Genomic DNA, 27,040 nt, shown 5'->3' with positions numbered 1-27,040 from the left:
ATTCCATGTGATGAAGAATTTGACAGTCTGTTTCTTTGGATGAGGACCATTTCACAAAACTCCAAGCTTTCCACAAGAATACAGAAAACCACCGCATAATTTGTTTTCATAATTATACGACCTTATGATATTAGTCAATGACTATTTAATATATTTTTTTCGTACCTCTGACGTCTCTGATTATAATAAAAAATTAGTACCAAACTTAATTCTTTTATGTCTGAAGAGACCTCAACCAACCCTACAAACACAAGATAGTGTTCCACAAACTACACACTACATTCAAAGACTATCCACAACTGGAATCCATATGAGGCTGCAAACTAGATTTAGAAACTTACATTTAGTGTAACCTGACTTGCAAGGTCATCATAGCTAGGATTTATATTACCAGGTCGAAATAATATATATTCTCGTGGGATAGGATAAGGCACCAACTTTATGGCAGCTTCCAAGACAATGCAATAGCCTGTTACTCCAGGAGGGTTATTGTCTTTAGAAACAAACTCCTTGTAGCTTACTCGGTTAGGAACTGCTATTCTCAGTGGCTTTCCATTGTTGGGGAACACCCAACCTCTTGGTTTAGTTGCAGTTTCTCCAGGCCATATAACACCATACAGTTGCTGGCTGCTTGTTGAAGTGTTAGCTGGTTTCTTATACAAAATTTCTGGAGTGACAACTGAGAGACCTGAGTAATTAGACCAATAACCAATTTTGCGCATTCCACATCTTCCAATATTCAACATATCATATGCTGGATGATTTCTATTCCTTTCAATATCAAAGTGAGTTGTTCCAGTCAGACCAGAGAAATTGGTGCTCAAAATTGTCTCAAGAAACAAAGGGCCATCATCAAAAACATGAAGTGAATGTAAATGCAACATGCTTCCATTTGTTTTGAGCAACTTAGGGTCAAAGGAGAAAGACACAACACTACCTTTTTTGACAAAAGCATCAAGAGCCCGGGCTACTAACCAAACAGTTTCATATGCATACAATGCATAGGAATTGAAGCTTGGAGTCTCCTTGGTTTTTAGTCTTTGCATCCTTGAGAGAAAACTCTTCTTTTCATTAAGATAATTATCATAAAAAATAATAAATTTATCATGGTTAATAACATGTTATTAGATAATACAATTAAAAATCTGTTCATAGTGTATTCTAATAAAATTTATAAAGATAGAGTAAAAAAAAAATTTATTCTAAGTAAACGTAGACACCAAAGAACAATTGATAAAAGAGGGGAGATAAATTACTCATAAATATGCACTAGTATAATATAGTATAAGAATGTGACAAATTAAATAAAAAATATTAGGTGGTTGTATCGCAACTTGGAATATAAAGATATCAACATTCAACACTCAATCATAAGGTCTTTCATCTTTCATTTTCCAACTTTACTGTCAAAGATTGCTAGCCCTACAAAAGAAATATAAAAATTCAAAGAAAATAATGTTTTCAATGGACTAGGGATATCAATCTTTCTAGGCTTACACATAGAGACGAGGCTTACACATTATTTTCTTGGCTATCTCGACGCCCTAAAAAATAGAGATTAAAATGTGGGGACTGGAGATAGAAAGTTGGCTACCCTTAAATCACTACAACCTTTCTTTACCTAATGAAGCTTGGCAAATATTTTGGCTGTTGAAGACATCAATAGATTAGACAAAGACATTGAACAGTTTGCTAATTTATTTCTATCCATCATTTGAATAGTTTGCATTTGAAATCATATATAAGATCAACATTGAAAAGTAAACATAATTTCTTTCCATTTTAAAATATATTTAAATTATCCTTATTTCACTTACAATAAACCTCTTTACTGGTTGTACTATTTCAAAAACCTTAAACATGATGCATTGTTATTTGAGTATCATTGATCCAGCTGATAGTTTCCCCCATTGATGGTACAGATTATATGTCATCATCACGACATTGTCCCATGTAACTGCATCCCCGCACTCGTTGTCGTTTACACTGAGCATCTTTCAAGGTATGTCTCTATTTTTAAAAATGTTGAGATTGTAACATGTCGTTGTTCAAATATCGGTATTGTTTCATGTTACTAGTTAGTTGCATTATGAGTGAACTTTAGTTGCCCGTTCGAGATTCGATACAACGATTAATACGGATAGTTTGAATTAATCGATGTATTGATTCTTGAATTGTCCGTTTGAACAGTTTGGGATGACATGTTTTTATAGTTGAATCATACGTAGAGGTAAATCATCTTTTGAATGATTTGAACAAATTTCGGTATACTAGATTTCACATTGTTCTTCGGGTGCATATTTGACTGCGGTGATTGTTCACAGATTCACCGCTTTCATCTCGTGTACCTGAAGACCAATGTGAAATACTGCCGAAATTTCATCAAATCACTCAAAAGAGATTTTACCTGTACGTTTGATTCAACTATAAAAAATGTCATCTTGAATGGGATAGGGCCACACCTTTAATGCAAAAAAGTGAGTTTAGCATGCATGACAGATAACTTATTGATTGTCATGAATAGAAAAGACGAAACATGGATCGAAGTTGGATGAAAGCAAAACGCATCAGTGACGAGTATGAGAACGGGGTGGAACAATTTCTACAATTTACTCAACTTAATGTTGAAAGTTTGAGGGGCAATTATTTCTGCCCATGTGTTAAATGTCTTAATGGTAGACGACAGTCAGTTGATGAAATCCGATCACATCTGATATGTTACGGCATCATTCCAAATTGCACAAAATGGATATGGCATGGGGAATTGGCCGACATTCCAACTGTTTCTCAGTATCAGCCGGTACACGAAGACAGCGGATAGCATATAGAGGAAATGATCTGTGATCTTGGACAAGAGACTTTTGAGCAAGCGCATGCACCTCTGTATGATACAATAGAACGTGATTCCAAGACGCCATTGTATTCGAGGTGCACATCTTTCACGCGGTTGTCAGCAGTCTTAGCTTTGGTAAACTTGAAGGCAAGATTTGGGTGGAGTGATAAAAGCTTCACTGAATTGCTGGTGTTATTGAAGAACATGCTTCCTGAACATAACACTTTGCCGAAAAATCATTACGAGGCCAAAAAGATTTTGTGTCCAGTGGGAATGGAGTACAAGAAGATTCATGCATGCCCTAATGATTGCATATTGTATAGAAATGACTATGCAGAACTACGGCAATGCCCCACGTGTGGGGTATCATGATACAAAGTGCAGCATGACGAATTACCTGATGATGCAAAAACAAAAAATTGTCGTCCTGCCAAGGTGTGCTGGTATCTTCCAATAATACCAAGGTTTAAGCGATTGTTTGCTAATGCACATGATGCAAAAAACCTTTCATGGCATTCAGTTGACAGAAAATGTGATGGATTACTGCGACATCCTGCCGATTCTCCACAGTGGAAGACAATTGATCGTTTGTATCCAGAGTTTGGGGACGAGCCAAGGAACCTAAGGCTTGCACTTGCTTCTGATGGAATGAATCCTTATGGTAGCTTAAGCAGCAACCACAGTTCGTGGCCTGTTTTACTAATGATTTACAACCTTCCCCCCTGGTTGTGCATTTTGCGCAAATACATTATCCTGTGTAGGATGATCGCGGGTCTAAGGCAGCCAGGGAATGATATTGATGTGTATCTTGTGCCGTTAATTAAAGACTTGAAAAAATTATGGGAAGAAGGGGTAGATGTGTGGGATGCAAATGTGTAGCAGACATTCAGGTTACGCGCAATGGTGTTTTGTACAGTTAATGATTTTCCAGCATATGGAAATTTAAGTGGATACAGTGTGAAAGGGCATCATGCATGTCCTATCTGTGAGAAAAACACAAGCTTCATCCAACTCAAGCATGGAAAGAAGACAGTATACACCAGGCACTGAAGATTTCTGAAAGCTTTTCACCCTTATCGACGATTAAAAAAGCTTTTAATGGAAGTCAGGAGAATGAAGGCCCCCCGGAACCATTAACTGGAAACCAAGTTCATGATAGGGTAAAGGACATTGTAACCGTGTTTGGGAAGTCCCAGAAGAAGACATCATCTCCCAACAACATCTGGAAGAAACGGTCAATATTCTTTGATCTTCCATATTGGTCTGATCTACATGTGCGTCACTGTCTAGATGTTATGCATGTGGAGAAAAATGTGTGTGATAGTTTAATTGGTACTCTTCTTAACATTAAAGGGAAGACAAAGGATGGTTTGAAATGTCATCAAGACTTAGTTGACATGGGAATACGAGAGCAGTTGCATCCCATATCACAAGGTCGGCGAACATATTTGCCCCCAGCATGCCACACAATGTCAACAGCAGAAAAGAGAATTTTTTGTCAATGTCTGCGGAATCTCAAAGTTCCACAAGGATACTCTTCAAATATCAAGAGCCTTGTCACCCTCAATGATCTTAAGTTGGTTGGCTTGAAGTCTCATGATTGTCATGTCTTAATGCAACAATTATTGCCTGTTGCGATTCGCGGCATCTTGCCTGACAAAGTTAGGGTTTTCATAACCCGTTTGTGTTTTCTTTTTAATTCCATATGTAGCAAAGTCATTAATCCTCAACAATTGGATGACTTAGAGAATGAAGCTGCCATTGTCATTTGCCAGTTGGAGATGTATTTCCCACCATCATTTTTTGACATCATGGTTCACCTAATTGTTCATCTTGTGAGGGAAATTCGGTTGTGTGGTCCGGTTTTTTTGTGGTGGATGTATCCAGTTGAACGCTACATGAAAGTGTTGAAGGGATATACCAAAAATCAATACCGACCAGAAGCTTCCATTGTAGAAAGGTATGTTGCTGAAGAAGCTATTGAGTTTTGTTCTCAGTACATGGAAACAGTTGAAGCTGTGGGGGTACCGAAAAGTCGTCATGATCGGACACGAGGAGGTCAAGGGACACGAGGCTTCAATGTTGTTACCATGAGTAGACAAGATGTGTCACAAGCGCATTTATATATCTTGAATAACACATAGGAGGTCGTTCCATACATACAAACTCACAAACAATATCTGGCATCTATTAACCCAAAATTGAACATGATGAAATTGTTGCAAGAGCATAATAGAACTTTCATAAACTGGTTTAAAGAAACAATCATGAGTGATGACAATGCTTCCAAAACATTAAGATTGTTAGCTATTGGTCCGAATCTAAATGTCCCTACTTGGAAGGGGTATGACATAAACAATTATTCATTCTATACAAAGTCTCAAGATGATAAAAGTAGTGTGCAAAATAGTGGGGTGATTGTGGAGGCTCATTCTGAGCACTTTTCTAGAGCATCTAATAACAACCCAATTGAAGCCTCAATGCCTTACTTCAGAGTTATTGAAGAAATATGGGAGCTTGATTATAATCAATTCAGAGTGCCAGTATTTAAATGTAAATGGGTTAATGGAAATACCGGTGTTCATAGAGATGAAATGGGATTCACTTTAGTAGAGCTTAACAAGGTAGGTTACAAGGAGGAACCATTCATTATGGCAGAACAAGCTAGGCAAGTGTTTTACATCGAAGATCCAAATGATTGTAGATTATCAGTGGTTCTACAAGGAAGGCCAATTGGTGTTAGGGAACAAATTCATGATGCATCCCTTGACATTTGTGAGACTCCTCGTTTTTGCACAAAAATGCCTTCAATATGTGAACAAGTAGAGGTGGATGATGTACATGCGATTCGTCATGATCATGCTGAAGGTTTATGGGAGAACATTGCTCCTTAACCGCGTTGTATCAATGTAATGTTACAATATTATGTTATTTGTTATTGAGTTATATGTAACGTTCATATTTATTTTGTGTTGCATACATGCTATTTTTAATCCTACCAAATTAATCAAAATTTGTTTCATTTGGACAGCATCATGGTGGCACCGCGAAGGTCCCCTCCGCAGTCAGATGGTAATACGGAGCCACAACCTAAGAAGACAAGACAAAGCACACGTCTTAGAAGGTTGACTTTAAGAAGTTTAGATCAGCCTAGACCAACAGTTACTGTGGATCCTGCAACTGGAAGAGCATCAGGCCAAGAGAAGCAAAAGTTCCACAGTTTTTTAGGGGTCGTAGCTCGAAAAAAGATCCCAATCGTCCACAGCCATTGGAAAAATGTGTCGGAAACTCTAAAGGACATGGTATGGGGGGAAATTTGATGAGAATCATGAAACTGGCCAAATACAGGCTAAAGGCCCAAGTGGAGAAGGACGAAGGCCCAAGTGGAGAAGGACAAAGCCCCCGAGTGGAGAAGGGTGAAGGCCCAAGTGGAGAAGGGTGAAGGCCCAGAGGCAGAGACACTATCAAGACTATTAATTGTTGCTGAAAGCCCAAACTAATTTGAAGGCCCAAGTTAAATAAGTTTTTAGTTATAATTTATTTTTATTGTAATTTTGGTCCAAACTGTTTAGAAGGCCCATGTCTATTTTTATCTTTTTGTTCAGCTAGACTATAAGTATTGGTTTTTGTTTTGAATAAAAAAACTTTTGGCATTTTCTTAAAATTTGGTGAGAGTTTCTCTTTGGGTTCCTTGTTGAACCAATTATAAGACTTATCAAGGTAATCCTTGTGGCGTCTACCCTGACTTATCTTCCTTCACTGAAAGTGGCGTCATCCAAAACCTCCGTAGCCCGTATCAAACGATCCGCTCCTACTCAGGTTCGCATCATCTGGTATCAGAGCTTCGGCTCTTGATACAGGTTCTATCCTATCCTATCCTATTATTTTTCTTTGTAATTTGTCCAGGTTCGTGTTTTGTCCTTGTTCTGTTATTTGTTTTCTTGTTTTCGTCTTGTTGCGTTCTTGTTTGTGTCTTTGTTTCGTTCTTGTTCTTGACACGTTTGTGTTCTTGTTGTTGTTCTTGTTTCTAGTGTCTTTCAGACTTTGTGTCATAAAAAAAAAATTGTTTGGGTTCTATTTCAAGTTAAAAAAAAAGTTGCAGAAATTTTGAAAAAAAAAAGAGAAGAAAAGGAGAAAGAGAAAAAAGAGAAAGTGGGTGTTTGATCTTTGAACACGAAATTGAGGCAGTTAGAGGCTTTTTTTGGCAGAAAATCGTGTACCAAATCCCCTTATCTAGATTCTCCTCTGAATTCTGAGCGTTTTGATATATAGTGGGCCTCAAACAACCGTAGCAAAAGTTATGAGCATTTGAAGTTTACTTGTCATATGTGTTATCTTATCTGTTATCCTATATGTTATCTTATTTGTTATCATATCTGTTATCCAAATTAAATCTAATTTGTTATCCCAAATCTGATTTATTATCCAAATCAAATCAAATCAAAAAAATTTATCCAAATCTAGTCTGTTATCCAAATCAAATCCAATCTGCTATCCAAATCAAGTCCAAGTTGTTATCCCAAATCAAATCTGTTACTCCGATAATTATATTGTCTTTCCTTTTATTTTATATTACCTTGTGTGTCTAATTCGGTCCATCCAGGAACTTAAGAGGGAGTGAGTGGTAAAAGGCAAGAGTGAAAACATCACACAAAAGCCTATATTGAGAGCATCAAACACGAGTGAACTACCATCAAAGAGAGAAACACGTGAGTAGAGTGTGGTGAGGTCCTGCATTTTTTTTAATTTACTGTAAAATTCTTTGTTCCTTAATCATGGCAAGAGCTGGTGACAATGGTGGTGTATATCATCAACTGGACGAATCTCAGCGCTTATTTCTGGACGTGTGGACTACACAAATGCAACATTTGTTGAACCGTAACAAAGAAGAGCCCTACTGACGAATAGCCAAATCTTCCTCGTTTACTCTTAAACCTCTATCCCCTAGAGAAGTGTGTGATGACCAAATCAGAATGAGAGAAAAGAGAGAACAAGAGAAAGAAAATAGTGAGGCACCACAAAGGAATATGAAAAAGAAGAGTGATACACCCGAGGAAAAGAGTGATACACATAAGAGAGAGAGTGATACACATGAGAGAAAATTTAATTATTTTGCAGAGGCGAGTGAAGTGAGGAAAGTGTTACCTGCTCATGAACCACTCAATCTACAGTATTGCAAAGACAATAAAATTTCTACTGATAATTCTAATGAGTTTACTATTTCTATTTCTCCTAGTGTTGAACCCTTATTGCAGGAATTTAAAAATGTCTTTCCTAAGGAGATTCTTCATGGACTGCCACCTTCAAGAGGCATAGAACATCAAGTTGATCTCCTCCCTAGAGCTTCATTGCCTAACAGGCCAACTTACAAAAGCAATCCCCAAGAGATTCAACGTAAGGATGCACATGCCAAAGTTGAGTTTGTGAAAAGATTGTATGACCAAGTGAAGGTGCAAATTGCAAAGAAGAATGAAAGCTATGCCAAGCAAGCCAAGCAAGCCAACAAGAAAAGGAAGGAAGTGGTACTTGAACCCGGTGATGATCCTGGACATTTGAGGACAAATGTTTTCCAAGAAGGAGGGAATGATGAGAATCATGAAACTGGCCAAATACAGGCTAAAGGCCCAAGTGGAGAAGGACGAAGGCCCAAGTGGAGAAGGACAAAGCCCCCGAGTGGAGAAGGGTGAAGGCCCAAGTGGAGAAGGATGAAGGCCCAGAGGCAGAGACACTATCAAGACTATTAATTGTTGATGAAGGCCCAAACTAATTTGAAGGCCCAAGTTAAATAAGTTTTTAGTTATAATTTATTTTTATTGTAATTTTGGCCCAAACTGTTTAGAAGGCCCATGTCTATTTTTATCTTTTTGTTCAGCTAGACTATAAGTATTGGTTTTTGTTTTGAATAAAAAAACTTTTGGCATTTTCTTAAAATTTGGTGAGAGTTTCTCTCTGGGTTCCTTGTTGAACCAATTATAAGACTTATCAAGGTAATCCTTGTGGCGTCTACCCTGACTTATCTTCCTTCACTGAAAGTGGCGTCATCCAAAACCTCCGTAGCCTGTATCAAACGATCCGCTCCTACTCAGGTTCGCATCAAAATTTTGGTAAGTCAACTTAACAGTTTGATGTATTGAAACATTATGTTTATTTTCGAAAAAATGTTTAGATGCACTAAAATTGACCTGATGAATATTTAATGTAGGCAAAATTTGGTATCCCAGAAGCTGAAAAGGCCAAGAAAAAGGTAATGTCCACAGTGGGCACTAGATGGAGGCAATTTAAGTCTTCACTAACCACTAAATATGTCTATGCTGACACACAAGGCGAACAGATAGAAAATCCTTCAGTCAAATATGGTATGGATAAACAAACTTGGGATGAATTTGTTGCAAGTCGCAAGACACCAGATTGGCAGGTTACATGTTTGTTCAATTTAGTTTAAATATGTTTAGAAATGTACATTTATAACAATTAAATACATGCAAATAATATATGGTCAATGACAGGAAATTCGAAAAAAGGCATAGGACAGTCAAAAAAACAATGACTGCCCCCATGTACTATCTCGGGGGGGGGGGGGTATGACTTTCTTGAGAAAAAATTGTTAGATGAGAAAACAAAGCAAAGACAACAGGAGGCACTGTTGACTGAGAATCCATTGTTTGATCTCGAGGAGCCGCCATCTCCCATTGAAAGGCACGTGAAGTGGAAAATGGCTCGAACCAAACGATATGGCCAGATGACATCAAAGGCGGCACGGGAAATTTCGGATAGAATTGTAAGTTGCAACATCATTATAATCAATTTGAAACTAATTTTTGTTTGTTTTATAATTACTACCTCATTAACTCTTTCAATATGTCGTGCTTCTTATAGGACTCGTTAGAAGAGCAGACGACACAGGGTAGTTTTGTTCCCCATGGTCGGGATGACATCTTGAATACGGCCATTGGTAAACCGGAACATCCAAGTCGAGTTTGTGCAGCAGGATCTGGTATGACCCTTACTCAATTTTATGGTAGGGCAGCACGTACCTCAAGTAGTTCTTCAGCAACACTAATGCAGCAACAGTGGGTTGACATTATTGGAAACATAAAGGAACAAGTAAGGAATGAATAAGAAGAACAACTCAAGAGGAGTTTGGAGGAATTTAAGAAGGAGTTGTCCAGTCAGATCTTCATTCAGTTGAGTCAGATGGGATCACAATACTCTCCCCTTATTGAGGTGGATTTACAGGCATTGGCTACACGTCTTAGCACTAAAGGAAGTAATGTTGAAACTGCTGATGTTGACCCATCAGGCGACAAAAATGTGAGTTTAAAACCCACTATGGGGTTATACGTGCAACGACAACATACTACGGTGTTGGTGGCCTAGGGGAAAATATGTGAGGGGGGGTCTTCCATTCACAACGTCACTTATGCTGATGATGTTGTAAGGGTGAGTGTTGACAAAGTTATAGAAGGTGACGCCGAAGTGCCCTTCCCGACATCAGAGATTCAATATGTCAAGCAGGCTCTTCAAACATTCATTGCATGGCCAACAAATCTTGTGAAAAAAGTGTCACATGAGGTAAATTTGGTGTTATTATATTTGCAGCAATACATGTTGACATGAATATATATTAGTTTGTGACATTATGTAAATTGTTGTTTACATTACACATTTAGGAGTCACATACTAGTCCAAAGAAACTTCCTGAAACAGATGAAAGGGGGACGAATGATTTTGAAGATGATCCGTTGCGTCAACTGATTAAGAGCCTATATTACATGTACGACACACCCGTTGAGTTGAAGTGGGATGGAAGGAAATTTGGGCTTCCAAATGTTGATGCTTCATTCTTCTTGACATTCTCTTATGTAAATGAAATAGTAGCAGGATACAAATGTTTGAACATATCTATACTACAGTTATGGATGTTGTAAGTAAATTTACTATGATTCATTGATAAGTAGTATTCTGTATGGTATGCATGAGTATCAATTTTTATGTATTTTTTATCAAAGCAGGTTTTTGGATGAGTGGAGCTCAACTTTGGGTCATGCTTCCGTTTATGGATTCCTTGAGCCACAATCGATACACGATGCAAAGGACCGACGTGCTGAATGTGAGCATTACTTACAAGCATGGCTCAAGGAATCTCAACGAGAGGTGTACCTAGGAGCTTACTTAAATCAGTAAGTAATATTAATTCAACCAATTTTAAATAATGTTAAAGTTCTATGTACCTAATACTTGTTTCTTGTAGGGGCCATTGGCAACTGGTAGTACTGTGTCCTACGACCAATGTTGTTGCATGGTTTTGTTCGTTACGTAAGAAGCCTGATACTTATATAAAAACTGCAATTAACAAGTAAAGTTTTGTATTGTCCCTCATATCATGCAGTGTAATATTTTTTGTCAACCATTTCTTATCTTCGTATAGACGTTGATCATGCTATTATTATAAGCAGTGCAATGAAGACAGCAAACACAACTGCGGATGGTACAAATAATCAACCAACTCCTAAGTGGATTGAAGTCAAGGTTAGTGATGCAATTAATGATTATTTTCCAGTATTGATCTTCAAATGATAACCTCAATACAATTGTTAGATCGAATTATTATTGATATTGAATGTAGAGCCATGTTCAAAGCGGAGGGTATGAGTGTGGCTACTACGTGATGCATTGGATGTGGAACATCGTCAGTGGGGGTTTAAAGAATGATTGGAGCATGGTATGTTCGGTTTAACAACTTTAAATTACTATTTCAGTAGTATTTTGATTGATTTTACATGTTCATTAAATACACCCTTTGTATTCTTAATATTTTGTAGTGGTTTCTTGATGGAACGGCGTTAGACAACGAAACAATTACAACGATTTGGCAGAAATGGGCAGCATATTTTCTTAAAGTTCAAAGCAATCAATGTACAAAGTCTTAGTTGGCATAGGAAATTTTTTGGTTATTGTGAACATTACAGAGACAAATGTCACTATATTGGCCTGTATTTATTTGGAAATATATTTATCAAACTTTGTGTTTTGTTGTCTCTACAAAATTTTTGGGTTGAGAGAATGGAACTTGTTCTTTTAATTTCTTGTGATTAAGGGCAGATGGAAGGATATCACTTAATGTTAGACCCTTAGGTTTTCATCGGACCTTTTGAAGTAAATCAGAATTATATTATTGACAGCTCTATGGATGACCCTTAGGTTTTCATGAATTACATTTTTGCTATACCACTGATTCTTTTTTTTAATCAGACAACAGACATAAAATTCACAAATTTGTAACTCCTGTACATGCTTATTCTATTTTTACTGTAAAGCAACAATGCATCTTATTGGCAATGAGATGTCTTTGCCTTTATCAGATTTAGAGTGAATCATGGGGAGGACAGCTACACAAGTCTTCCAAAACCAATTGACTCTGGTCAAGAGTTGAGAGTGGGGATGTTGTTTGAGTTGTACAAAAAGTTTTTAGCTATTGTAGGGGAAATAGATGTTGACTACTTGAATGTAAATTACAATCATGGGGCAGTACTGAAGATGCTTTTTAGTTGTCTTACTGAGCTCTTCTTGTTTTTGGTAACACGGTGATAGAGCATGTTGAGAGGAAACCAGATGTGGCCTTTGAAGCGGTGAGCATTTCAACTTTTACAGATTGTGACTTGTTTAAACCACTAGTGACTTGTTTCATCCAATTGTAGAAGTTCATTTTTTCTGTATGACAAATTATATATATTCAGTTGGGCTAATGTTACAATTTACTATCATTCAGGTTGCAAGTTGGGGTGCCTATAAAAAAATGTGACATATAAGCAATGTCATTTGCAGCAACACATACACATGAAGCTCAAGTTCAATTTGATCTTCAACGACGACTTCCTGCATTGGTAGGAGTTCTTGCCTCAATTAGGCTTCCTTACCCATCAAGATCCTTTGTGTGAATGTGTATAACTAGTACGAAGAAGCTCTATGTCAATGAATTCTTACCATTGGGGGAGGAAAGTTACTAGCAGGAAGTTCTGATATTTGTTGTGATTATCTTATTGTCACTATCTTATTGCACCCTTTCTACTGGTTCCTATTCTCTTATAAATTTGATATTTGTTGTGATTATCTTATTGTACTTTAGGTTAGGATTCATAAGTTCCTGGAAAAGACTAGAAGTCACTAGAGTAAGAAAACAAACGCTGGTGGTGACGGCAGTTTGGATAATGATAAATAAAAAATAAGGAAACATGTAAATGGTTTGATTAAAAGAGGAAGACTGAAACATGTCCAGATGCTACTGAAAGAGGAAGAATCTAGCCCTTGGGGTCGTCATATCCAGGCTAAGGTTGGTGTTAATGTCTGAGTGTAATTATCTTTAACTTTATTTTTTAAACTGGAATCTAATGAGTGAACTCTATGAATCTATGCAGCTGGGAAGTCGATTAATAGAATTATTAATTGAAACAGCATTTGTACACTCTCCAGCTAATCAGTCTGTTGATACTCCACCTCATATTCGACCTGCATTCAGTCATACATTTAAAGCCATATCAAAGAACCCAGAGTGAGGCTTCACCTTTTTTTAAAAAAATTTAAATGAATATTATGATTGGTTCAATAGTTTAGGCCTTGATCCTTAGCAACTAAATGGCACTATCAGATTAGAGAAAGTAGCTATTGGCTGCTTATCTGAATATTATGATACTAGGAATTAATAATTATTATTTTAGGGACTGCCTTGATGTGATGCTTATTTATAATTCTGCCCCCCGAGCCACCCACACACATGCATTCTGACAGACAAACAGATGCCACATGCCTTCAAAGTTCAAATGAGAAAGGTAGGGTAATTACAGATGAGAACTGCTAAGTAAGGATTTTGTTTGTTATTCTTTTAGATCACAAAATATAGATGTTTTTAGTTTCTCTCCCCCTCAAGTAATCAAATATGATTTTCCTCTCCAGCTGCCACCTTTTGCTAGGGGAAGTACAAACTGCTCATCAGTGTTTTAATAAGTGCATGGAATCAGGTATTGTTTTTTGTTTGGATCGAAGGGTTATAGTTGAAGCAGTTGAAGCTTTACAGAAGGCTCAGGTATTTCAATGATTTTCTTTTATGTCGATGGCAAAATTTTGATTATTGAATTTTGATGCAGTTTATTTATATACTGTCAACTTGTGTGTCAATGACTATTTTTTTTTTTGAACTTGTATTAATATCATTATCAGTCTTATATTACTACTTTAGCTATTAGTCTGTCAGGGGGCAATTAATCTTCAATTTTGCTATTCTACCTTGCTTCACTTGTGATGTGTGCATGCTTTTATAAGATGTCTAATAAATATTACTACGTTTTAACACGAAGTGGTCAAGTGTATAAATAATGTTGTTGAGCTATTAAAAGAGAGGACTTCTGATGCAGCTATTAATGCTTTAGAACTAGTTTCTAAGGCATTGTCAATAAGTTTATACTCAGAAAATTGCTTCAAATGAAAGTAGAGGCTCTATGTTTGGTATTTTCTATTCCAATTATTTGCTCCACTCATCTTTATGCATTTTTATTAATTTTTGTTGTTGTTGTTTTGCTTAATTAATTTGGATTAGGGAGAATAAAAGGTGTGTTTTATTATTGTAATGTCTTACAGCTACAAAAGTATGATGCAACAATTCACCTTTGTGAACAGAGTCAGCATCTTGCAGAAACGAATTTTGTCTTGGCAAACAATACAGTGAATTCTGATTGTTCCTTATGTGATAGTTACCCAAGTGTAAAATTGTGGAGGTGGTCATTGAAAGTAACATGTTACTTTCATTTGGGAAGGCTTGAAGCATCACTTAATGTTCTTGAGAAATTACAGCAAGTTGTGTCTGTCACTGACAACTAATTCAATTGATTACTGAGCAAGGATAATTTTTCATTTTCCATTTCAATCAAGATACATTTTCTTTTTTCAACAGCTAGGGATGCCTTACGATCAATTCAATTATGTAGGTGTGTGGTCGATAACATTGAAGACTTGCTAACATTAGCTTCTACAATACGGGAACTTCTGAAGAACAAGGTAATTTCAAAATGCCCTAACTAGAGCGAGAAGACATGTAAAATGAAAAAAATTAGAAGCTAACCAATATTTTATTTATATAATGATTTAATTTAAATTAACAGTATAAAGATTTAATTTCTTATTGTACACATTTTCCTTCACTTTAAATGAGTTAAATTCACAACTCATAATGCTTGGTCATGTTTTAGATTATCTTCCTTTTGCCTAATTTGTCATGGCAGTTATTCAATGGGACAAGTGTATATAAGAAAAACAAAAGGCACGTGCCTAGTGGCTGTGTCTCTCCAGTTTTTGGAAATGTTGTTATTGATTGGATTAGATTATATAAGGGCCTTCATATAGGACTATGTCTTCCCATAACATGTTTAAGCAATTGAGTCTACACTTAGTTATTCAACTATGCTTATAGAGTAAGATCTTAAATCCAATATAATTTATATGACGCATTTGTGAAGGGTAATAATATAATCATTTGTGAATGATTTCAATTTCATCTGAGTTTGTTTTTTTTTTTAGAACATTATGAAATAAATTAATCAATGTAAGCCCAGTTGGAGATTTTTCTAACAGGATTCTCTTGCAGGGTTTCTTCTGTCTTTTAACGATTTCCAAACCCAGAGAAAGTAAGAACCACCCCCAACCCATTCCTCTGCTGCTTTCTGCTCTCACTGCAACTACCTTTTTTCCCACTCTTTGTTTTTTTTCCCTTTGCGTTTCCCCTTATATATATAGTTACTGTTCTCACGGCACAACTTGGCAGAAACATTTTAACAACTTCATAACATATTTGGAAGATGGACTAATTATGATGACATATAGTCCTTTTATAAGTAATTTAAAATGATAATCCATCTATAGGTGATTTACTTGGTTTATGTAAATTATGTCTTGGCAAATTCTTGTTATTTTATCTCCATCACTAACTTTATACAATGTGAGAATTTAGGCAAATAATATAGCCGAGGCCTAAGGTCAAGCTTTATAATTAGTAGTGACCATACCCGAATATAGAGGTCAATGAAATCTCACAAGTGCATATCTTTGTTCTCATGTGAAACACACTGTTTGGGCCTAGCTAGCTTTTCCCTTACCATTTTCTACCTAGCCTTTCAGAGATCACATGTAGTGTTCCCTTCATTTCATTTGGTAGCAATTTGAAAGATATCACGCTTTGAAAATGAGGGTCCTCTGTTTTTTTCACTTTTTGCTAACAATTAGCATACATACACGAGCTACAAACTTAGTCAACTCAACTAAGATTACGCTATGCAAAAGCTGCAATGTGTCTAATGTCTATGCTCGAGCCAAAGCTTCTTATTAGAAACTTTTGTAAGCTTTATAGATACAATACAATTTACAAATGTTTGTATAGAATAAGTTACTTAAAGTACTGACACGTATCCTAATGTGATATCAATACTCCACCAATATGAATATGAGAAGTATCCAAGCCTTTAAAAAATAGAATCCTTGTGCTCCTTAGATAAGAGGCAAAGTAAATAGGATGAAGCATCTTGTTTAGAACTTTTGGAGTGTGTTTCTAAATCAAAGAGACATTTAGATCGTGATCTTGATAATCCTAAACATGCAAGTCTAGAAAGTCAATTAGTTCTAGTTCATTATTGTCTTGCAAGTACAACAAGATCTCATTTTGTGGCATTGAAGACCATCTATCAGATGGCTTTTATGATGCAGGACGAGATCGGCTGTTTATGCCTGTTGAGTGTTATGAGCAAAATCATTGTCTTGCTTCTCGTGAAGTCATCCTTTTGGACAGGTTTTTTTTACAATTATTACTCTTAGTAGTAGAGTAGCAGACTAGTAGTAATGGTAGCATATGATACATTAATTTTCTTCCTAATGTATTTAGATTGTTTGTTATCTTCCAGAAAATTCGATGAAGAGTTGGATGCTGTTATGCTAGCTGCTCAGGCATTGGTTTATAATTTGAAGAAGTTAAATGGTTTAAACAGATATGTGAACCAGGATGGGGTTGATAACTTGCAGATGGCATCACTGCTGGCACTCTTTGTATCTGATCATTTTGGTGGCAGTTGATAGAAGTGGTATTGTAGAAAGGACACGGAAATCTGTGTCCAGTTCAAACTATAATAAGTCTTTTGTCTGTACATGCTCAGCTGGAAGTAGCACTAGTATAAGTTCTCCCACTGAACCAGTTGCAAACACCATAGAAGATATCACTCTTTCGAAGATGTCGGAAAAATCTCTTGACTGTATAAAAAAAAGGCAAAATTCGATCATAATTCCAATTGGCTCTATGCAGATTGGTGTATGTAGACATAGAGCTCTGCTTTTTAAGGTGATCATTTTATTTTGGTGACTTTAAGGTGATCGGTTACTATGTTCATGCTATAGTTTTGTGCTGTAGCTTTTCATTTTTTGCGCCTTATGATCTAATGCTAGTTAATTTGTTTTACAGTATTTATGTGATCACATGGTGCCACCAGTTCCTTGTGAGCTTGTCAGGGGTTACCTACATTTTTCACCACATGCCTGGAATATCATTCTGATTAAGAGGGGTGCTACATGGGTTCAAATGCTGATTGATGCTTGTCGACCTCTTGATATAAGAGAAGAGAAAGATCCTGAATATTTTTGCAGGTATGTACATCCTGAGTCAAAAGTGGATGTGGAACACCTTTTTCTTTTTGCAAAACACAGTTTGGCTTGGTATTGTATAATGTTGTCATATTTATATTGCTTTCACTTGAGTTGGCTATATTTAAGAATAATTTTATTTGTCAATTAAGTTTAGTTATTGTTGATTCATGTTGAAAGATAACTTTTGGTATTAGTTCTATTCCCAATCCTGTTATAAATATAGTATATGTTAAATAATCATCAATCATTTGGCATTTTAAAACTTCAATTGATTTTGAAATTAAATCATATATCATATTGTAGCACGTAAAGAATATTGGTTATGGTTTAAAATTAGCAAACTAAAACCAGCAAACCTGGATCCAATTTTAGTTAAAATATTTATATAGTATCTTCATGGAGCCTAATCTTGTATAAATTAATGAATATCATAGATTTCTCCAAACTCAGTCTTAGCCTCGGTGCATGTTTGGATAAGGTTTCAAGCATATTTATGAAAGTTGGCATCACATTTTGTAATTATTTTGAAAATATCTTTATGGAACCCTGTCCAATATGAAACTAAATGAATATTAGTGAAAGGGGGCTCCTTAAACACCGTGTATTAAGATCTGCAATTTTTATGGAGTATGTGGAAGGGGGCTCCTTAAAAGTAAGATTTTCTCTACATTTCTTTGTTATTATTAACACATTTTTGGTTGATTTTATTTAAATTCACACTCTATTTTCTTGCAGAATTATCTGGAGAAGCTGTCAGAAGCTGGTGAAAAGCATGTTCCTGTGGAGTTGGCTTTGCATATTGCCAAAGATGTCTCATGTGCTTTGTCAGAGTTGCACTCAAAGCACATAATTCATCGTGACATAAAAAGTGAAAACATACTGTTTGATTTGGATAGGAAGAGAGATGATGGAACTCCCACTGTGAAGCTCTGTCATTTTGATAGTGCAGTGCCACTAAGATCAACTTTACATGTGTTTTGTATTGCTCATGCGGGAACACGTCCTCCCTGTATATGTGTTGGAACACCTCGGTGGATGGCTCTAGAGGTTATGCTACATATATATGTATAAAAAAAACTCCTATGGATTGGTAAGATCCTCTTTCTACTGATCAGCCATTTATTTTGAGTTTGAAATATATGAACAATGTCACTAATGGTGTTACTGACATTTAATTTTCAAAAGTTAAACTATAGGTCCTGGTCCTTTGATTTTGAAAACATCTGTGATGTTGGAAAAAGGTATTGTGTCTATGCATGCAAAATAATGGGAGGTAGTTCTCTATGATAAAGTCAAATATATATTGGAATAATGACTTCTCCCTTTCTTTCAGCAATTTCCTAGCTTTCTTCAACACTTTTTTTTTCACTGTCCCTATTATTGTATTTCTCCATTTATCTCCCACCTATTCATGCACATAGCTGTGTACCCATTTTATGTAGTTATATTACATGCTGAGCAAAAAAAAAATGTAGGTATATTACATATGCTAATGGGGAGTAAATATAAACTTTGGCAAAATTAGAGGGAATGAAAGTGGAGACCCAGTCTTAGATTAGGAGGCGTTTAGTCTACAAAATCTTTTTTCTTCCCAGGAATCATGTTTCTTGGGAATGTCATATATATGTTTGGTATGTCTAAAATATTCCCTGGAATGAGAGACATAATTATTATAAAAAAAATTCCCCCTTCATAATGGTAATTTGGAATTTCTATCCCCTCTCATGGGAAAGTCGTAGTGAAAAACATAATTAAAAAATGATTCCGGGGGGATGTTAGATTTTTATGAATGGTTTTTAAAATTATCATACAAAACAAAGAAATTAACATTTTCAACTTAAGATTCCTTGGAAACTTAAAAGAATCCCTCTACCAAACACCTCCTTAGTTTCAAAATTGTTTTACAGTAATTTAGGTAAATTCATTATTCATTAAAGTATATGGCTGAAGTTGGATTATTTTGATTGTACTTTTTAGATATTTTAATTTATGTGTTTGAGAAATTATTATGAGACTATCGAAAAGTAGATTAGTTTTATAAATAATTCGTTTTGATGTTACCAGCAGTGCATTCTTGAGTGTATTATTGATATATAATAATATCCTTGAAAGAGATACCTCAAAAGCAAATGATGTATATCTAACAGTATTCCTCACATGGATAACCAGTAAAACAAACTGATATTAATGGGGTTATAATTTGAAAAGTTGTCTTCTGTTTTATTTATGTTATTATACTAGTATGTAAGCTGGTGCAATGCATGTGCCAATTTTTTGAAGAGAGTAACTAATTACTATTTTTTTAGAACTGAATCATGTTCACAAAATGAAGACATAGTATTAGAAAATTTAAATGTTTTGTATATTTTATTGTTGAATAAAAACTATTTAAAGGATAAAAAAAACTAAAAATTTAGTTTTACATAAAGTGAAAAGTTGTGTTTTAGGTTATTATACTGGGAAAGATTAAGAGAACTGTGTTCATAAGATTTTCATTGTATGATACTATGATTTATGTGCTTTCCTGAGGATCTTGTGTGGGGCTAGCTTTGCTTCTCATTTGAACTTTATAGATAAATTTATTGTGTAATGTCTTCTTTTTGGATTCCCCTTTTATTCTAGTGTTCCAATCGCATCATGTGTTCCTTAGGACACTAAGTCACTAATTTGGATGGACATGACATGTAATCCATAATTTGGAAGAGACCACAATTGCATTAGCTAAAATAATAAAAACATCAGTAATAATAAAATTATTTTAGGAATTTTGTTGTTCTGCTACCTCTTGAAATTCAGCTAGTTTATCAAAATTGTATGATATCCCTGTGTAGTTAGTTCAAATTGCTGATGCATTCCCCCCCCCCCCTTCTTGTTTTGGTTAGAGGTGCAAGTGCATATGTTGCTTCATGACTTTGGTCAAGAATAGATGTATAATTAACCCCGGAACCAGATATAGTATCTTGGGTTGTAATTTATCTATCTTTATCTTGTGACAGGAAGCTAACATTTGGTTGTTTGGATGCTTGCTTTTGGAGATGCTGACTCTACAAATTCCATATTTTGGACTTTCAGATTCACACTTCCTTGATAGTCTGCAGGTATGGTCATCTTTTGTACCACTTTAGGTATGCTTGTACTATTTGGGTTCATGTGCAACTCTAACCTACCTATTTTAATTAATTTTATTACAATTACCAATACAGATGGGTAAACGACCACAATTGATTGATGAACTGAGAGTATTGAGTTCAATGAATGGACCCACCATGATTCCATTCGGTGAAGAGCTGGAAAAATCAGATGTTGGGGTAGACATGCTGAAATTCCTTGTTGATTTGTTTCATAAGTGCGTGGAACAAAATCCAAGCAAATATGTGTTCAGTTCAATCATAGTGCGTGGACCCACTATGATTCCATTCGTAATTTTTTTCCTTATCTATTTTAATTTAGAAATTTGTTTCAGTTCAATCGTGCTCCGTGGGTTATATGCTAAAATTGGGCTCTAATTGGTCGATGAAAGTTGTGAGAAAGTGAATATTTCAAACTAATATGTGTTCCATACTTTAATTACATTTGTCCTAAAATGAAACTCTGGTGGTTAGGATTTTGTTGTAAGAGTAATGATTGATCCAAAGGTGCTGGTTTAGTTCTGTTTTCTAGATTTTATTCTCTTAGATAAACAAAACTCTATGTTTTTCATGCCTCTTTGGTGGCTAATTTATTATAGATTATTCATTGGTCTTTTTTTGGGACCATTTGCTTGTGGTTTTTGCATGATTAATTTTGAAATTCTGTTGATCTATGATTTGGCTCTTGGTAGTGGTGGCCACTTTAAAGGCTTCATACCTTCTTAGAAAGATAGTGTTTGAAAATTTTCACATATGTGAATCTAGCTAGGCACCGTGGTTTCTAAAATTGGCAAATATTAGACTTTCAATGTCAAATCAGACGTAGCATTCAAAGACAGTTATTATCAAATAACCGTCTTTGAATGTCAAATCAGAAGGAGGATTCAAAGACGATTATTACAGAATAACCATCTTTGAATGTCAAATCAGAAGGAGGATTCAAAGACGGTTATTATCAAATAACCGTCTTTAAATGTCGAAGCATACAAAGCATTCAAAGACGGTTATTAACAAATAACCGTCTTTGAATGTCATATCAGAAAGAGGATTCAAAGACAGTTATTATCAAATAATCGTCTTTGAATGTCGAAGCGGACAAAGCATTCAAAGACGGTTATTAGCAAATAATCGTCTTTGAATGTCAAATCAGAAGGAGGATTCAAAGACGGTTATTATCAAATAACCGTCTTTGAATGTCGAAGCAGACGCAGCATTCAAAGACGGTTATTTGCTAATAACCGTCTTTGAATGATTATACTTTTCAAAGACGGTTATTAAAATAACCGTCATAAAAAGCAACTTACTTTTAATGACACAATATACAACGACGGTTTATACCCATCGTTAAAAGCCCTTATTAACCGTCGTAAAAAGCCCATATTCTAGTAGTGAAAGTCCAAAGGCTTATATCAACATTATTGTTGTTGTTAAATAACATTGATATCTACCTTATAATTTCTATACGCGTACAAACCATGCACAACTCAATTATGATTTTGACTAGATTATTTATTGATTGAACTAAATTAATTTCATGTTAACTACTATTTTAGTGGTGTAAATTAATCATTCATGATACACAAGATAAATTTAATTTAAACATATAATTAACATCTCTTCAAAATGTAAGAGTGTTTAATATTTTCTTGAAATAGTGTAATTAATTCTTAATTTTATTTGCTATAAAATAAAGAATTTTTCACTAGTACGTACCCCGAACTTTTTTAACCAGACAGTGGCTAGTAAACAAATGGACCGAAAATTTAGAGGATAAGTCACAAAAGGGGGATTTAAATCACGTGTCCGATGAGTGTATCTCACTTCATGTTGTGTCAATAAAAATATGTTATGTCATTTAAAATATTCATCTAAATTTCTTAGTTTTCCTAACATTGCTCTTAATAATTCCCTACATTGTTATCCCTTTCCTCAATACTAACCAATCTTGGATTTGAAGATTTGAATCCCTCATGTGGTTGCTGTACCTGTAGGTGCCGCAAGGTGCAAATTGATTTTGGAGAAAGGAAAATATTAGTTAGTGTCGAGGAAAGAAATAACACTGTTGAGAATTTTGTTAAGCACAATGTGTGTGGATAATTGAGAAGTCTAGGAGAATATTTTTAAATAAAAACAAAAAAGCTTCCAAGACCCAATTCTTAAGGTAGTTCCGTCTGTTCACAATTAGAACTAAGAAAAAGGCCAAAGAGGGGTTTGGGGGCATAAAATAGTAATTGTTACCCTATGAAATTAGTATCATAGTTCTAACAATTAATAATTTTAGTCATAGTAAATATATAATTGCATAATATTTGAAGAAAAAAAACAATTTGGATTCAAAATAAGTTAATTATGAGCATTAAAGTCAAATTTAGTAAATTAGGGGTAAAAATATATTGTTAACCTTATTAACCAAATTTGACTATAATAAAAAAATCTTTTAAATACTAAATTAATAAAAAAAATTATATAAAAATACAATCAAAGTATAAATAAGCTAATGAGTTGAGTCTAGAGACTTTAATTTTTTTTACCAAATTTAATTTAAACTTTAAATTCAATTCATTTAAATAATTAAAGAATTCAAATATTAGAAGACACTTTTTTTAATAAATCTAACCTAAACTTCAAATATTCACCTTCACTCAGTTCTACTTTTTTTTATAATTTGAATTGAACTCAAACATGGAATTATCCACGCTGAGAAATTAAGGAAACATTTTATTTTATTGTGATAGAAAAAAAAAGTGATAGTGAAACAAAATATAAATAAATAATAACATAAGGATAATATATTAAGGAGGATAAAATTGGATGTTAACAAGCTATCATATTAATTTAGTGAACTTACTGATACGTGATAAATTGTGAAATATATCACGTCAGTTAAAATTGATGCGGTTAGAATAAAAAATTAATGGAATGATCAATTTAATTTAACAAACACATTATATGAGATCAAAGTAAAAAAAATTTAAACTTAAGGGACCAAGTTCATACAAGCAAAATATACATAAAAGAATAAAATTAATTATAATTTAACCTATATAACATTATATTTTTTATTTTTCTTTTTCTTCTTTTGTTTATATTTTTTCATTTTTCTTTTAATTGCTTTCAAATAAATCATCTATATTGTGAAGAAGCAAAGCTGGTGAAGAGGAAATATAGAAAAATAACTAAAATTTGAGTTAGTCAGTATACTTAGATGTTCCTTTAATAATTTTCAATTCTCTCTTTTTTTTCTCTTTCATTTTTTTTTACCTCTGTCAAAACTGAATCCCTCTTCTTCTCCTTTTCCTTGTAACCTTTTTTTTCTAGAAATATAATCAATTGAAATAATTCTCTGCTTCAAATAATGTTCTCACCACTGATTTATGTAGAACAATGAAGTTACATTCGAAACCAAGTTTATACATTTAAAGTAAACCAAATATATACTTGTATGTGCATGAATGTTTGGTGTAAATGATATAACAGTGAAGCTACACTTCAGATCCAAGTTTATGCATTTTCTAGAAAAGCAACAATAAAGAACCCCACGAACAAAAACTAAACACAAAACTAAAACAAAATTCCAATCTAAATACTCTAATCTTAACGTGAGCAAAATGCTGAGAAATCTTTCATCCTAGCATCTCCCTTCATGGCGGTCCCTCCTCCACAGCCGCATCATCAGACCATTCGCACGACGTCAAGTATGACTCCCTCCTCTCTGATTCCGGCCACAACAAAGTCAATGCCGGGCGATATGGGGGATTAAGTGGCTGCCTTCGTGTTGAGTAACAGCAGATCGATACAAATATAAGATTAATCCAGTATCTAGAGAAGGGTGAAGACAAGGTCAGCCTTGGACATAGTCCAAGGGTGTAACCCTCCAAGACCCATAACTAAAAAAGACTCACAAAATTTTAAAAAATTATAATTTTGTACCTAGTAAAATAAATTATATTATTTTCATAAATAAGTTAAATTATTTGCTTTTTGTTTTTATTTTTATTTTTATTCAAATTAAAATATGATAAGTAAATAAAAATTATAAAAAAATCTCTAATATATGTTATACCCATAAATTCATGTTAAATGAATTTTCAAGTAAGTGTAACAGATTAACACAAGCATGTAATGAACCTATCCATAAATTTAGTTTTTTTACAATTATTATACAATTTTATAACTTTCAACAGAATAATGTTTCACTACTAAAAAAAAAAAAAGCTTTCTACATCGCACAATTAACATCGGTTATAGCTAAAACCGATGTTAATGAAAGCGCGGTGGCATTTTTGTAATTAAATGGAGTTACTTAACATCGGTTTTAGCAAAACCGATGTTAACTACTTCATGTTAACATCGGTTATTTAAAAAACCGATGTTAACATGATGTTAAGATGAATATGGTAACATCGGTTTGGGCAAAACCGATGTTAACTTCATAGAGTTAACATCGGTTTTGAGGGAGCCGATGTTAAGGAGTTGATTTTAACATCGGTTTGTTAAAAAACCGATGTATTGTATTTGATGTTAACATCGGTTTTTACAAAACCGATGTTAAATATATTTAGTTAACATCGGTTATCCATAAAAAACCGATGTTATTGTGTTTATAAGTTAAAAAAATAGAGATTTCAGAAGCCGCGCGCGTTCGAAAACCTTGCCCTACCTCTTCTCTTTGTCATCCTCCTACCTGAAATTGCTGTTCTCTTTCTCCTCCCGCCCGAAATCTGCCGGAAACCGCTCCGTCGACACCCACATTGTCATTGGTCGAACCCACATAACCCCCTACACTGCCAGAAAACCCACATTGTCGTCGCTGGAACCCACAGAACCCCCTACGCTGCCGGAAAACCCATATTGTCGTCGCTCGAACCCCACAGAACCCACATTGTCCTGGGTCGAAGAAAACCCTAGATACAGAGTTGCTACTAGGGTGTTGAAACAGTCGTCGGTGCTCAAAGGTCAAAGCTTTCTCCGCGAGGTACGTAGGTCAAATTCGTGTATGCTAAGTTTCGTTGTGAGTGGTTTGACCCGAATTGGGAGTGTATCGGATAACATTTTGTTTGCGATTGTACAGGCTCCGCTAACGTGCGTGTGTTGCTGGGTTCTCTTCATCAAGGTAACACTAACTTCTATACTCCATTTGACCTATTTTATTTTTTCTGGGTAGTAATAAGTAATGTTGCATGATTTTTAGTAAGGTGTTATTCTGTTTGCACTATAACAGAGAATCAACCATGATTTCTGTAGATGGATCCACAGGGTTGTTGAAATTATCTGCAATTGCTTTAACATTTTACTGTCCAACAGAGTGGGCTTCACTATTGTTGTTTTAACATATTTTTTGTTTCTTGAGCAAGTAATGCTTAAGTATAGATAATGTTTTTACCCAAGTGGATTTAAGGAACTGGGTTGCTTGCTCTGTTTTCTATTTTATTCGCTTAATTGTTGAATGCTTCCAGACTGTTTATAAACTATTCATTTGCCTCGTATTGGCAATTTCTAAAAGTTCTCATATCCTGTTATTGCAAATTATGCTTGTAACTGTTTTAAATAGTTAATTGTTGATATTAAAATAGGTTATTGCATTTAGTTATGTTATGATGTGGGATTAAAATAGGTAACTGTTGATAACTGTTTTGGACTATAAAAATAGGTAACTGTTGATATTAAAAACAGTTACCTATTCAAAGTAACTGGGTTCGTCAGTTCTCATATTCTTGTATTGCCATCTGTTACTCCTTAATCCTGCTGCCTGGATAGATATATGCTATAGAAAATTCTGTTTCGGCCCAAGAGGAAAGGCAGTTTGTAAGTTCAGCCACGACATCGATTCCCACCAAATTGGTTGGATAAAGACGCAGTGGAAGAACAAGTGAGATGCCTCCTCTACAGCTTCTCTGCAAAAAGGACATCGCAGATCCTGCAATTGCACTTGTCTCCTATGTAGATTCATCCTTGTTGGTAGTCTGTCTTCTATTAGCCTCCAAGCAAAAAAAGAAATTTTGCTAGGAATTTCAATCTTCCATAGTTCCTTACACCAGTCCTGATGCTGACCCCCTTTAGAAGCTTCCAAAATCAGATTGTATGCACTACGGGTGGAATATTTCCTTGTTTGATCACCTAACCATTCCCATTCATCCGATCCTTGCTGCTGAATGTGTATACCTTCAATATCCTTTAAAAAATTGACTGCTGACTCAATTTCATTTTCAAATAGCGATCTTCTCCATAGAAATTGCCATTCCCATCCTGACTGCATGTGTTGTCCCATGTGTCTGATGATTTGGTTTTGCTGTGTAGATATTTGGTACAATCTAGGATACCTCTCAGCTAGAGGTTGCTGCTGCTGATTCCATTTATCTTCCCAAAGCCTGACCTTATCACCTCCTACAATTTTCCACCTTATGTT

General features: G+C 35.0%; 1 long non-coding RNA gene and 1 pseudogene across 1 annotated transcript; both read left to right on the top strand.

Moving 5' to 3' along the window:
- The first annotated feature begins 11,325 nt into the window (after positions 1-11,325).
- Positions 11,326-11,739, top strand: LOC114405593. Its single transcript, XR_003665277.1, has 3 exons — positions 11,326-11,362; positions 11,460-11,555; positions 11,656-11,739. It is a non-coding gene; the product is annotated as an uncharacterized LOC114405593 (long non-coding RNA).
- Positions 11,740-13,109: 1,370 nt separating this feature from the next.
- LOC114405143 lies at positions 13,110-26,374 on the top strand (annotated as a pseudogene).
- Positions 26,375-27,040: the final 666 nt, after the last annotated feature.

The sequence above is a fragment of the Glycine soja genome, chromosome 3 (genome assembly GCF_004193775.1).
Source record: "Glycine soja cultivar W05 chromosome 3, ASM419377v2, whole genome shotgun sequence".
Classification (NCBI taxonomy): domain Eukaryota; kingdom Viridiplantae; phylum Streptophyta; class Magnoliopsida; order Fabales; family Fabaceae; genus Glycine; species Glycine soja.
Note: the sequence above shows the minus strand (reverse complement) of the source record. Positions and strands in the feature narration are given on the sequence as shown.